The sequence below is a fragment of the Hyaena hyaena genome, unplaced genomic scaffold (assembly GCF_003009895.1).
Source record: "Hyaena hyaena isolate Hyena2069 unplaced genomic scaffold, ASM300989v1 scaffold_745, whole genome shotgun sequence".
Classification (NCBI taxonomy): Eukaryota; Metazoa; Chordata; class Mammalia; order Carnivora; family Hyaenidae; genus Hyaena; species Hyaena hyaena.
Genome location: NW_024081376.1, coordinates 269,894 through 283,299, shown reverse-complemented (window position 1 = coordinate 283,299; position 13,406 = coordinate 269,894).

Here is a 13,406-nt window from a genome sequence, read left to right as displayed (position 1 = left end):
TTCCCAGTGAGCAGAATCTCTGAGTTGGGGAATATGTGCATGTACACTCTTCCTGGGTCCTGCAAAGGCTGCCTGGTTTGGCTGTTCTTGACAGCTCGCCCCTCAGGAACCTATGACAGGACTTCTCCCTCCACTTCCTCCTTAGTATTTGATACTTGTTGATGCTTTAAAATATCGGCTCGTCTGTCAAGTGAAAAGCAAAATATTGTTTGTTGTTTTGATTTGCATTCCTATGGGTTTGAACGTGCTTATTGACCTTGAAACTTTCTTCCTTTTGGGCAGGGTATCATTTTTTCCATTTCATACTTTTCCTTTTGCTAAGAATTTTTATTTATTATTATTTTTTTATACTTTTGCAGTTTTTCAGCTGGATCTGTGACTCGCGGATCTTGAGGAGCAGATTTTAATTTATTTAATTATTTTAATTTCTGAAATATTTGCATATTGTAGGAGGTAGGACTGACATCGTGTTTTATGTTTTCATTTACAGTAATATTGATTTTTTGTTTCTCTTTCCTATTCTTTCTTGTATTCATAACGTTTATTTAGTTCCATTTTCATTCTCTGTTTGCCAGTAAGTTTTTATTGACAATAAATTTTATTGTCAATATGTATTGTCAATTTTTATTTCATTCATATCTAGAATTAGTAACACCTTTCTTTTTATCTGGAGTCCATAATCAGGCCATAATTTAGAGAGAAGTTGTAGATGGAATGCTTTCTGAATTCTTGAATGTCTGAAGGTGCCCTTAGTATGTTTTCATATTGGAATGATTTTTTGGCTGGGTATAGAACTTTAGGTTCAAAATATTTTATTTGATTTATTTTTTTTTAAATATTTTTATTTATTTCTAGGAGAGAGAGAGAGACAGCGTGAGCAGGGGAGGGTCAGAGAGAGAGAGGGAGACACAGAATCTGAAAAAGTCTCCAGGCTCTGAGCTGGCAGTCAGCACAGAGCCCGACACGGGGCTTGAACCCACAAACCGCGAGATCATGACCTAAGCGAAAGTCGGATGCTTAACTGACTAAGCCACCCAGGAGCCCCTTATTTGATTTATTTTTAACCCTCAAAGCATTAGCTATTTCTCCACTGTTTTCTAGCATTTAATGTTGCTCAAAGAAGTATCTTGTTAATATGATTCTTATTCCTCCACTTATTATCATTTTTCTCCTTTCTGGGAGTACCTAGGAATAAAAAGAATTCTTCTTAAAATGACGAGGTATGCATTATTTACCATTTATTCATCTATCATGGAGCTCATTGATAGTAATTTTAAGCTGACATAGTTCTTGGTTTATCTTTTTAATTTTTGGGGACTGTAACTTTGGGAAATTATCTTCTATTTATTGTCTCCTTTCCTTTGAACTTCTGGTGTGATTCATAGCCCATTCAGCCACTGGTCTGTGCATACCTTTTTTTTGTTTAATTTTACCATTTCTTTTCTCTCTTGTCACTAATCTATACTTCCATTCCTCCCTGTCTCCAATGGTATCCTTTCTAATGCTTTTGGCATAAATCTTTGCCCCTCATAGAGTTTTTATTTATGTACTTATTTCCCCTCCCTCCCTCCCTTCCGCCCTACCCTCCTCCTTCCCTTCTTTTCTTCCTTCCCTTTCTTTTTTCTAGACCTCAGGTGTAGAGGGTTGAGTTCTTTAAACTCAGTTCATGAACATTGTCATATTTGTCTATTCGGGGACCCTTTCTTGTCTAATTTATTCCATGTTGTTTCCTCAACTGCTCCAACTGCCTTTCTCCTCCCCCTTGGACATTTCTATGTACTCATATAAAATGTGTAGGGTTATATATCTGTGAAGACATTTTCAACATACACAAATGGTGCTTTACTACAGAGCTTATAAATCTTATGCTTTTCGCCGAGCACTCATTTTTTTAAAAATTTTTTTAAATTTTTTAATGTTTTTTATTTATTTCTAGGAGAGAGAGAGAGACAGCGTGAGCAGGGGAGGGTCAGAGAGAGAGGGAGTCACAGACTGAAACAGGCTCCAGGCTCCGAGCTGGCAGTCAGCACAGAGCCCGACGCGGGGCTCGAACCCGCGAACCGCGAGATCATGACCTAAGCGAAAGTCGGACGCTTAACCGACTAAGCCACCCAGGCGCCCCATGAGCACTCATTTTTAAAGACATGTCCATGTTACTGTGTGAGCACCCAGTCCTCGGATGTGGTAACAGTACTTGCTCTACTTGCAGCATAGCATCCCATCCCCCAGTGAAGGGCACCTAGGTTGCCTGAGTCCCCTCCTACCTCCTACAACATAATGATGAATATCCTCACAATGTCCCCTAGTGGACTTATGTGGGATTTTCTTTTAAAATATGTATCTAGGAGTCTGATTTCTGAATAAGGGGGTGTATATTATCTTAGTTTAATTAATTCCAGATTTACCCCCAAATATGTGTATACTACTGTATATTCCCATCACCAGTGAATAGAAGTCAGTGTATCCTAACATTTTGTCAACATTGGCATTGTTGAGGTTTTGAATTTTTGTCCGTCTAATAAGAGTACAGTAATCTCTCTTACTTTTATGTTCATTTCTATAATCATTAAACATCTTAGTGATTTTAGTTTTCTCTTTTTGATTGCCTGTTCTTATCATTTTTCCTATATATATATTTTTCTATTTAGTTTCCTGGTATTTGTTTTGTTGTTATTGATTCTTTAGGAGTTCTCATATACTCTGGAAATTAGACCATTATTAATTTAATATATTGTAAATATATTTTTCCAGTCTTCTGCCTATAGTTTTGTTTGTCAGTGAAGTCTGACAAACAGTGATGTCTGTCAGTGAAGAAAAATCCTCATATTTTATCTAATCAAATCAATTTGTATTTATTTACTGATTTCTTTATTGCTCATGATTTGTGATTTGGGGATTAAAAATTGTTTTTAAATGTTCATTTATTTTTGAGAAAGAGAGAAAGAGAGAGACAGAGCACAAATTAGGGAGGGTCAGAGAGAGAGGGAGACACAGAATCTGAAGCAGGCTCCAGGCTCTGAGCTGTCAGTACAGAGCCCAACGTGGGGCTTGAACTCATGAACTGTGAGATCATGACCTGAGCCGAAGTCAGATGCTTAACCGACTGAGCCACCCAGGAGCCCATAAAATTTTTTTTAAATGTTTATTTATTTTTGAGAGAGAGAAGGAGGGTATGAGTGGGGGAGGGGCAGAGACAGGAGACAGAGGATCCAAGTGGGCTCTGTGCTGACAGCAGAGAGCTCGATGTGAGGCTCAAACTCAGGAACTTTGAGATCCTGACTTAAGCTGAAGTCATAGGCTTAACCGACTGAGCCACACAGGCACCCTATTTATTCATTTTCTTAGTGATTTAATTCTAGGTTGTCCCCACTCTCTGTGAGAAACAATGCTGTGCTAAGCATCCCTATCTATATATGTTTCTTTATACAGATGTGCACCGATTTCTTCAGATCAGGATTGGGAATGGAGTTGGTAGGTCATAGAGAATAGGCATACTGCTTTTAACTAATTGCTTCCAGATTGTTCTCCAGCATTACTGTACCATTCTACATACCCACTGGCATTGAAACAGTTTCTTCCATTGTATGCTCCATCACTGTCATTTGTTATTATTCGATTTTATAATTTTTATACTCTAATGGTTCCCTTGTGTCTTGTGTAATTGTTTGATGACTCATTTATAATTACTGATGAGGCTGTGTATCTTTGCATAAAATTGTCAGTCATTCTGATTGAACTGCTTCCTTGATTTGCTAGAGTTCCTTTAAAATTTTGGTATTCATTCTTGCAGATATCTGCTGACCTGCCACTGACCTATTCACTTTGTCCAGGGTATCTTTTGCTGTATATTGTTTGCCAGGATAATTCCTGGCTACTTTGTTCTTTCTGCTGCCACTGTAAATGGCATCTTGTTTTCTTTATAACTTGGTTGTTGCTGCTGTAGAGAATATATCAGTTTTTGGAAGTTGATCTTGTATCTTATTATTCCTATTGTTTATTTGATGTTGTTGCATTTTCTATGTGGTTAATCAAATTATATGCAAATAATGAGAATTTTGTTTCTTCCCTGCTTATCTTTTACCTTTGATTTCTTTTTCTCATTTTACTCTGCAGGCTGGGGTTGCTAGTACTAGGTTGAACCTAGTTAAAGCAATGATAGTGAGCATCTTTAATTGGTTGCTGATATTAGAAAGGATGTGTCTAAAGGTTTTCCATGGAGTATGTTTATTCCATGTTCTAATCTATAGGCATTGTTAAGATAAGGAAGTTCCAGCACTTCCTAGTTTTCTGAGAACTTTTATGTTAAGTAGACTTTTATCAGAAATAATTAGGCTCTTTTAAAAAATTTTTAATGTTCTTTGTTTTGAGAGAGGGCATTGGGGAGCAAGGGAAGGGCAGAGAGAGAAGAGAAAGAGAATCCTGGGGAAGCTTCGTGCTCTCAGCGCAGAGCCGGACATGGGGCTCAGACCCATGAACCACGAGACCATGACCTGAGCCAAAATCAAGAGTCAGACACTTAACTGACTGAGCCACCCAGGCACCAGGTTGTATTTTTTTGTACCTAATGACACACTTTTATAATTTTCTTCTTTAGTCCATTAATGTGTGAGTACATTAATTTTAAAAATTTAATTTCAATAGAATACACACTTGCAAATAAACTCTTGGATTCAGATAACCAGCTATTATTAAGTGTCTTATTTTCTTTCCTTATAAGGTCTTTATCTGGCTTTGGAATCGTGGATAAATGATTCCAGCCTCACAGAATGAATCGGATAGCCTTCCCTCTTTCGATTTTCAGAACAGCTTGTATAATACAGACTTTAAAAATTTCTTAATTGTGTTGGCCTCTCCTTAAAGCCATATAAGCCTCAGATTTTTCTTGGTATTCGAACAGGGCAGTAGTGACAAGATAGTCTTTCATTATATAATTTCTGTTTCTTTAATGGTTATTTTATTTCCTCTTTGTCTTTTTCCACATTTGGCACTGTTGGTTCTTTCCAAAACTTTATCTCTTATTGTCATATAGATCTTTTTAATAATTTAAAAATATTATAATCTCTGAAATTATTTCTTCTTTTTCACCTGCATTTTGCTTATAATTATCTGCTTTTCCCTTTTGTAAATTTTATTAATGTCTTTACGAACCACCTTTAATCTTTACTGTCACTTTAATCTTTCCGTATTAATTTCTGCCCTTACATTTTTCCTATATTATTTTCATCTTTCTTATTTTTCTTTTGGATATACATTTTTTGTTTTGCTATTTCCCAAGATTCTTTTTAAAAATTTTTTAATGTTTATTTTTGAAAGAGAGAAAAAAAAATGAATGGGGGAGGGGCAGAGAGAGGGAAACACAGAATCTGAAGCAGGCTCCAAGCTCTGAGCTTTCAGCACAGAGCCCGATGTGGGGCTTGAACTCATGAACTGGGAGATCATGACCTGAGCTGAAGTTAGGTGCTTAACCCACTGAGCCAGCCAGGCACCCCGATTTTTTTTTTTTCAGGGATTGACAGAGAGAGAGAGAGAGAGAAAGAGAAAGGCAGAAGGAGAGGGAGAGAAAATCCTAAGCAGGCTTCACGCCCAGTGCAGAGCTTGGTGTGGGACTTGATCTCACAACTGTGAGATCATGACCTGAGCCAAAATCCAGAGTCCGACGCTTATCTGACTGAACCACCCAGGTGTCCCTCCTTTTGTATAATTTCTATTTTCTCCTTTCNTGAAGCAGGCTCCAAGCTCTGAGCTTTCAGCACAGAGCCCGATGTGGGGCTTGAACTCATGAACTGGGAGATCATGACCTGAGCTGAAGTTAGGTGCTTAACCCACTGAGCCAGCCAGGCACCCCGATTTTTTTTTTTTCAGGGATTGACAGAGAGAGAGAGAGAGAGAAAGAGAAAGGCAGAAGGAGAGGGAGAGAAAATCCTAAGCAGGCTTCACGCCCAGTGCAGAGCCCGGTGTGGGACTTGATCTCACAACTGTGAGATCATGACCTGAGCCAAAATCCAGAGTCCGACGCTTATCTGACTGAACCACCCAGGTGTCCCTCCTTTTGTATAATTTCTATTTTCTCCTTTCCTAAATTCCATTAGATAGGGCAAATTTTCATCTGCTGATGTGAAAGTTGTATATGTCATATTTATCCTCATGTGGTTGTCTCTAACCTACCAACTATGCTTATTATCACTTTCTTCTACATCTTTTTTTCTGAATATGATAATTCCCTTCACCCTCTCTTACTTCCTTCTGGTTTCCTTTCTCTACTTTCCACCATATGTGTCATCTAAAATTTTAGTTCTGGGGTTTCACAGGTATCCTTTTTGTTTCATTAGTGTTTTTCTTTTTTAGACTATAATTAACTTCTTTCATTTATTTACTCATCCTTATATCCCTTAGCTAGAGTTGCCAGATGAAATACAAGATGTCCAGTTAAATTTGAATATTTCATAGGACATACTTATACTAAAAGGCATTCATTGTTTATCTCAAATTCATATTTAACCAAATGTGTTGCTACTGTTTTTTCCTTTCTGTGTCTTACAACCCTGTCTGTATTTCGTAAATACTCCAGTATCTGTTTCTCTGGGCATGTCTTCCAGGAGTTTTTTTTTGGGTGGGGGAGGGGGTTGTAGGTTGTGTGTGGTAGAGCATATGGGGTCTCACATGACTTAAAGTATCTTTATCCCACCCTCACATTTCAATAATAGTTTTGGTGGATATAATATTCTGGGTCCAAATTCTTGTATCTAGCACTTTGAAAATAACAGTCCCTATCTTTTTGCCTACAGTGTTGTTGAGAAGACTCAAGGCAATTTTTTAAAAAACTCTTTTATTTTATTTTTTAACATTTATTTTTTTATTTTTGAGAGACAGAGACAGAGTGTGAGCAGGGGAGAGGCAAAGAGAGAGGGAGACACAGAATCCGAAGCAGGCTTCAGGCTCTGAGCTGTCAGCACAGAGCCCAATGCGGGGCTTGAACTCAAGAAGTCAGATCATGACCTGAGCCAAAGTCTGATGCTTAACTGACTGAGGTCCCCAGGCACTCCAGACTCATGGTAATTTGATGCTTATTTCTTTGTAGGTGATTTGTCTTTTCTTTCTGGTGGCTTTAAAATTTTCCCTGTTGTCTTTGATGGTTTTTTTCTTACTGTACTCTGAAGAGATTTTTTTCTTATTTACATGTTTTTTCCAGGTCCTTTTCCTCTGAGGTCTTATCTTTCTCTAATTCTGTGAAATTCTCAGCTATTGTTTTTCAAGTATTATTTATTTATTTATTATCTATTTCTGTGTGCTCACTTTTTCTGTGAGTTGACAAGTTTTCTTCTTATCCTTCTTATCTCTGAATTTTCTTTGATATTTGCCAGTCCCTTCATGATGCTGTCTGGGAGAGCTCATCAGCCTGATCACTGGATGTGCAGATCCTTTTTTCAACTGCAGACAGTCTGTTACTCCACCTGTCTGTTCTTGATTCCAATTAGTATGTATGTCATGCCCAGGATTCTCTCAAGTGGTTCTCTTCTGTGGCATCTGGTTCTTGCTTTCGTTTTCCAGTGCCCACTATGAGTCTTTGAGGAAGTTTAATACGCTGATTTTAAGTTGTTTCATTTGCTCATTCGTTTTGTTTCACCTGGCAGCAATTGTTCAGTCTGCCTTTCCCTTATAGTTGTCACACTCCTAATGTTCCTCTGTATTTGTCCTTGTGATCCCTGGGGTATTAGTTGCCACCTCTAATGACATGGGGAGACAGTAACTGAGAAGGGAGGCTTCTGTCCCTACTCCTCAAGTGTTTGAACAAGGGAGAGATGTGGTGGATGTATCTCAGAGTGGGATGCATCTGGAGTTACCCTGGCACTGCTGATTTGCCAAGACCTGACCTCCTCAGCTGTAGCCGGCTGGCCACTGGGCTGGCAAGGGTGGTGAGAAGAAGAGAGAGTATGGATGTCAGCCAGTATCTCTTCACTTGCTGTTAACTACTTCATATCCCAATGGGACTTGAAAGGCATTTTGATATTACCTGGTTGCTGTCTTTCTGCCTCACAGAAGTCAAGGGAAAGCCATGCTATACCCAGAGCAATGTTGAGGAAAGGAGATGGCGGTCCTAAACCTTTATTCTACCCTGTCTCCCATCTATGGTGCTCGGTCCCTTTATGCTTTGAGCATGTGCTCTGTCTTCCTTCTACAACACCCACACACATAGAACTGCCTTATGTTTCCCTGGAGAGGTACAGTCATCTGGGAGTTTGTAAATCGGCTTGGAAGTCTAACCACCCTCCCTTTCACTTCTGGGGTGTCTCCAGGGATGGAATCCAGAGAATGAGCCTATATCTGTGCTGATTTGCCTTCTTACAAAGACACTATGTCCTCTGCTTCCTCCATTATTCTTCCCTGCCTTTTTTTCTGCCTCTGTTTCCTTCCCCTACAACTCCTATCAAATACTAGAATTTATACATATTGTCTTAATTATTCTTTTTTAAACTGAGGTATAATTCATATATAGCATTACATTTGTTTCAGGTGTGTAACATAATTATTCAGTATTTGTATATATTGCAGAATGATCACAATAAATCTGTTTAACATCCGTCACCATATATGGTTAGAAAATTTTATTTTCTTGTGATGAGAATGTTTAAGATCTATTCTCTTAGCAACTTTCAAATATGCAATACAGTATATTAACTATAATAATTAACTATTTATTATTTTTTGTACTTTCTAGTCATTTATACTTCTGTCCTAAATTGTGAAATTAGAACAATCTTTTACACAGTAATCTTCTTCTCAGCTTTGCCCTTTCTGGATTTAGTGTGTTTAATTGAGTTTTTAAATTTTGACAGTCAAGTTTTTCATTTTGAAAACCTTTGCCTTTTTTAAAAAAATGGACGCTTTTTTGCTTATTTGTATCATGGTTGTGGTATTCCCTCTAATCCTTCTCAGGATATTAATATACTTTTAAACCTGCTTCAGATTATCTGTTAATTCTGCTTCCTTAGATGTTGTTCTGTTCATTGAGTCTGGTGCTTTCCTTTCGTATGTTGGTGTATACTTTCTTTGTTTTTGAATTTCCCTATCTACTGATAGATGCTATTTGTACTTACCAGTTGCTCATCAGCCTGCTTCTAGTAATTTCTTTTTGGAGAGGGATAAGAGTGAGTTTGGGGGAGAGAGGGATATAAAAATGGCATGCATTACAGACAAGAAAATGGACTCTTCTTATATTGTCTAAGCTCCTAGCTTCAGCTTGAAGGCTGATGCTTGGCTCAAGGGCTGAGGGAAGCGATCTACTCACCTGGCTTCTTCAAATGCTGTACCCTAAACACTATTCTGACAGTCACTTCTTTCCACCCTCTGTCCCAACTACCTGTGAGCTTGGATCACTCTTCGCAGTGGTCCCCAGTTGAAGATCTTTCATTGATATTACTTCCATAAGTCCAAACTCATCTGTGTTTTGCCTTTCAACAATTTTGTTTTTATTTTCTTGTCATACTAGAACCACTTCTTGTCCTCCACTGCTCTGGTATGTGTGTGTGTGTGTGTGTGTGTGTGTGTGTGTGTGTGTGTTGTGTGTGTGTGTGATTTTTAAGGATTTGTAGGGGGACAGGCAGACACGTGTTCAATGTGCTGTCCTGATACAGTATCTATGTGCTATTTATGTCATTATTTAAAAAATTAACTTATTGTTATTTGTTGTATTTATTGTTGTATATTTTATTAATATCAAGCAGATAGAAATTGTGCAGAACAGCAACCCAGTAACTGTTAAGTATTAAGCAGCTGTGAATTGATCTATAAGATTTGAGGCCCAAGAAAGGTCACTTTTTTGGGTTGAGGCTCCTTCTTCCTCCTCTGAGAGGAGTAGGACCCCAGGGTTCTGACAGCCCTAGATGCTCATGGCAGCAAGGCCTCTTGTCTACAGTCCCCATGGCAGCTGTCCAGAACACCTCTGGGAAGACCTGCTAGGTCTCTTCAAAGGCAGCAGCTCTGCTGACTCTATCAAGTGCCTCCCATCCCTCCACAGCAAGCTTGGCCACAGGGGCCTTCTCTGTGGTTGGCAAGGATACAGGACTTAGAACTCAAAGTCTGGGCCACCCTTTGGCCACCCAATGGCTTGTCACTTTCAGGGCTTTGTGCACCAGCAGACATGAGTCCTCCCACACAAACGTAGAACACTGACCTCTCAGCCTCAGGATCTCTCCTCCTCTCCCCTCTTTCTCTTCACTCTCCTCCTATTCTCCCTCTTCCCTTCCTCCCTTCCTCTCCCTTCCCTCTTCTCCTCTTCTATCTCTCCCCCTCTTGCTGCTCTTCCCCTCCTCCTCCCTTCCCTTGACTTTCTCCATAAATGTAGACCTTTAGAAACCCAACTCCGGGCAACTTCTGTCTCTTTATTTTCCCTGCCACATAACTCTAAAACCCTCCTGGGAGAGGAAATTCATCGCTCAAAAGCCTGGCTACCTGCCCACAAGAGGTAAAGGTAAGTGTCCCTCAGTTCATTTGCTGATGGTTTCACCATAGTCGAGGCAGACACACATGCCCTTGGTTTCTCTGTTGCTTCCTTGCTACATGACTATTCCTGTTGTTATTGCAAGCACTTCAGGCTGCCCAACCTCACCCTCCTCAGGGCATAAAGCTGTTTCAAGAGGCAGTGGGGCAGCCCCAGAGGGCCCCAGCCTGCCCTTTGGTCTGTTGTTGTCTGTCCCCGTCCAATCATTCAGGGAAGGGTCTGCTCCATCTATCTCCTGGGATTCTGAGGGGTTAATCTCAGCCCAAGAGAGTAAGTAGGTAGTGGCCTGGTGTGTGGGAAAGGGAGGAAGAGAGGTAACAGGGACCAGCCTAAGGTTATAGGGCAAACCTGGGAACACCCCTGGGCCTTGGGACCTTTTGGCCTTTCCTTCCAGGACAGGCCCTGGAGAAGCGTCTGCTCTCTTCTCAGACATAGCATCCTGGTAGTGGAGCTGAGGAATTCTTTAACCCTCCTTATGGAGGAAGAAATATGACAGTCCTGACATTTCCATGGAGTTGAGGCACTGATGGAGTTAGTGGGCAGGTGAGAGGAGCCTGGGTCAAGACCCTCCACTTTAGCCCTCTTCCCACCACCCAGGCAGGTGGGGAGAAATGGCCAGAGATGACGATTCCTGGGACTGCCCTGGCCACGTCTTCAGAGACCCAGAGGTCAGCCATTGACTATCCATCTTGACAAACAACCATCTGACTACCTGGGCTCCAGGGTTTTACTCTGTGGCCACCTCTGCTAGGACACAAGCTTCTGACCCCAGGTCCTTGAACCCTTGTCAGCACAGGCCACATTATTGGCCCTTCCCACCCCACTACAGAGACTGACAGAGGGTCCTCAGGGAACACAAAGGCTGTGGCTTCTGGTCCTTATTTTTGTGTCCCCCTCCCCCCACAAGCCTGATGCAGGCCCTGGTTCCTGGTAGGTCTTGACAGGTCTTGACAGGTCTTGACAGGTGTTTGGTGGCTGAGGGAGTCTAGCTATTGGTATGTTTTCTGAGTCCAGTGGAGCGTGGAGACCTAGGCTATGGGAACAGAGCAGAAGCCCAAAGAGTGGCCCCTGGGGTCAGAACGGGTGCAGGGGGTACCTTCTCACAAAGTGTGGCCTCTGCAGCACCCCCTGGCTTCCTTCGGTCTGCTGCTGCCCAGCCCCTCTCCTGTGGACAGCCCAGGCGGGGCCCATGGGAACGTGAGGCTCTCCTGGCTCTCGTTTGCCTCAGCTAATCTCAAGAATGCACTTGTTTTCCCTTTTGGTTTGGGAAGTCCTCAACAGCTCCCCTTCATGTCGATAGAACTGGGGGCGAAGGCCGTGGGAGCCAGAGGGCAATGATCCCTGGCTTGTTCTTTTGCTGGCTTAATATCTGTCTTTGCAATTGTTTCTGTTACCTCCCACCTCCATTCCAGCTTCCCTTCAAAGTTCCCAGAAATTGTGGAAAAAAATATCCTGGGTTTTGGAAACTTTAGCCATCTCTCTTTCTTATGAATCTCTTCACAGTGCATACCACCTGGGAGGTACAAATGAACCTGGAGCTCAGAGAGGCTAAGCTGTTGTTCATGGTCACACAGCAAGGAAGAGCAGAGCCAGAGTGAGCCCGGAGCTCTTCTACCTCCACTCCCAACTTCAGCTCCAGGGCATTGACCTCACTGCAGCCATGCCTGTTATTTGCTGTTTCCTTCACTGGACTGTTAGTTCCTTGAGACAAGGAATTTTTCAGTATTCATGTTTGTGTTCCCAGGCTTCGCCCACTGTCTGGAAACAGAAGACACTTATTGGATGCTTATTCAAAGAATGAATAATGGATGTGAAACCAGGTGCTCACCCAGGTGCATTTTATACACATAATCCTAGATCTTCTAGACAATGCTGAGAGGTAGTTGTCCCCATTTCATAGATGGGACTATTAGGGCTTAGAGAGGTTAAGTAAATTGCCAGAGGTCATAGAGCTTGTAAGAGGCTGACATGAGATTCAGGTCCATGCAGTATAACTCCAGAATGCATGCTGCCTCCTCACACAAATGAGATAAAGGGTCTGGAGAGCAAGAACAGAAGGACTATGAGGACTCCTTTCCTGCTGGGTTGGAGAAGGCTCTGACCAAGGGAGGCTGCATGGGTGACGATGCTCCCTAAGTGAGGGAACAATTCTCAGCCCTTCCCATCACTCCTTCCAATTACAAGACACTCATTTGTTGAATGACTCAATGACGAACCTGCTGGCTACGCAGCTTCTCACTCCCAGAACTGGTCTTTCTTCATCATCTTTGGAGTGAATCTCTTTCTGCCCAGCCTTGAGTACTGGGGTTCCTTGGGGGTGCTCTCTGAGCTCTATTCTCATTGCTGCACTTTCTCTGTGTGATCACATCCCTGTCCTATTACCTCCTGTGTGTGAGTGGCTATATTTCCTGCTCAGACTTCCCCTCTGAGCTCAGCAATTCACAGATCTCCACCTGCATGCCCAAAGACATCTTACCTCAATACTTCACAATTGTTGGCATCATTTCTTACCCACCTCAGACACAGAGAGTGAGGCACTGCTTGCCCAGCTGCCCAAGCCTCAGTTTCAGGCTCATCCTTGAGAGTCCCTCACCATCAATTCCCCACAGCTAAGTTCCCCTTGGCTAATCTCCAAGTTCTTGTGTCACGCTCATTTATCCTCCGGATTACTCTGTGACTCCCAACGGATTCCATCAGCTCTAGCCCAGCCTCCTCCATTCAATCTCCATGGGGCAGTAGGAAATATCTTCTAGGTCCCAGATATGACCTTAGTACACTCCAGCCTAAAACTCTGGACTCAAGGAGAAAGCTCAAATCTTCAGCGTGACACCCAAGGTCCCCTAGGATTTGGTCCCCGCTGACCTCTTTGATCTCAACATTCTCCTTGCTCCCAGCTGCTGGACATTCA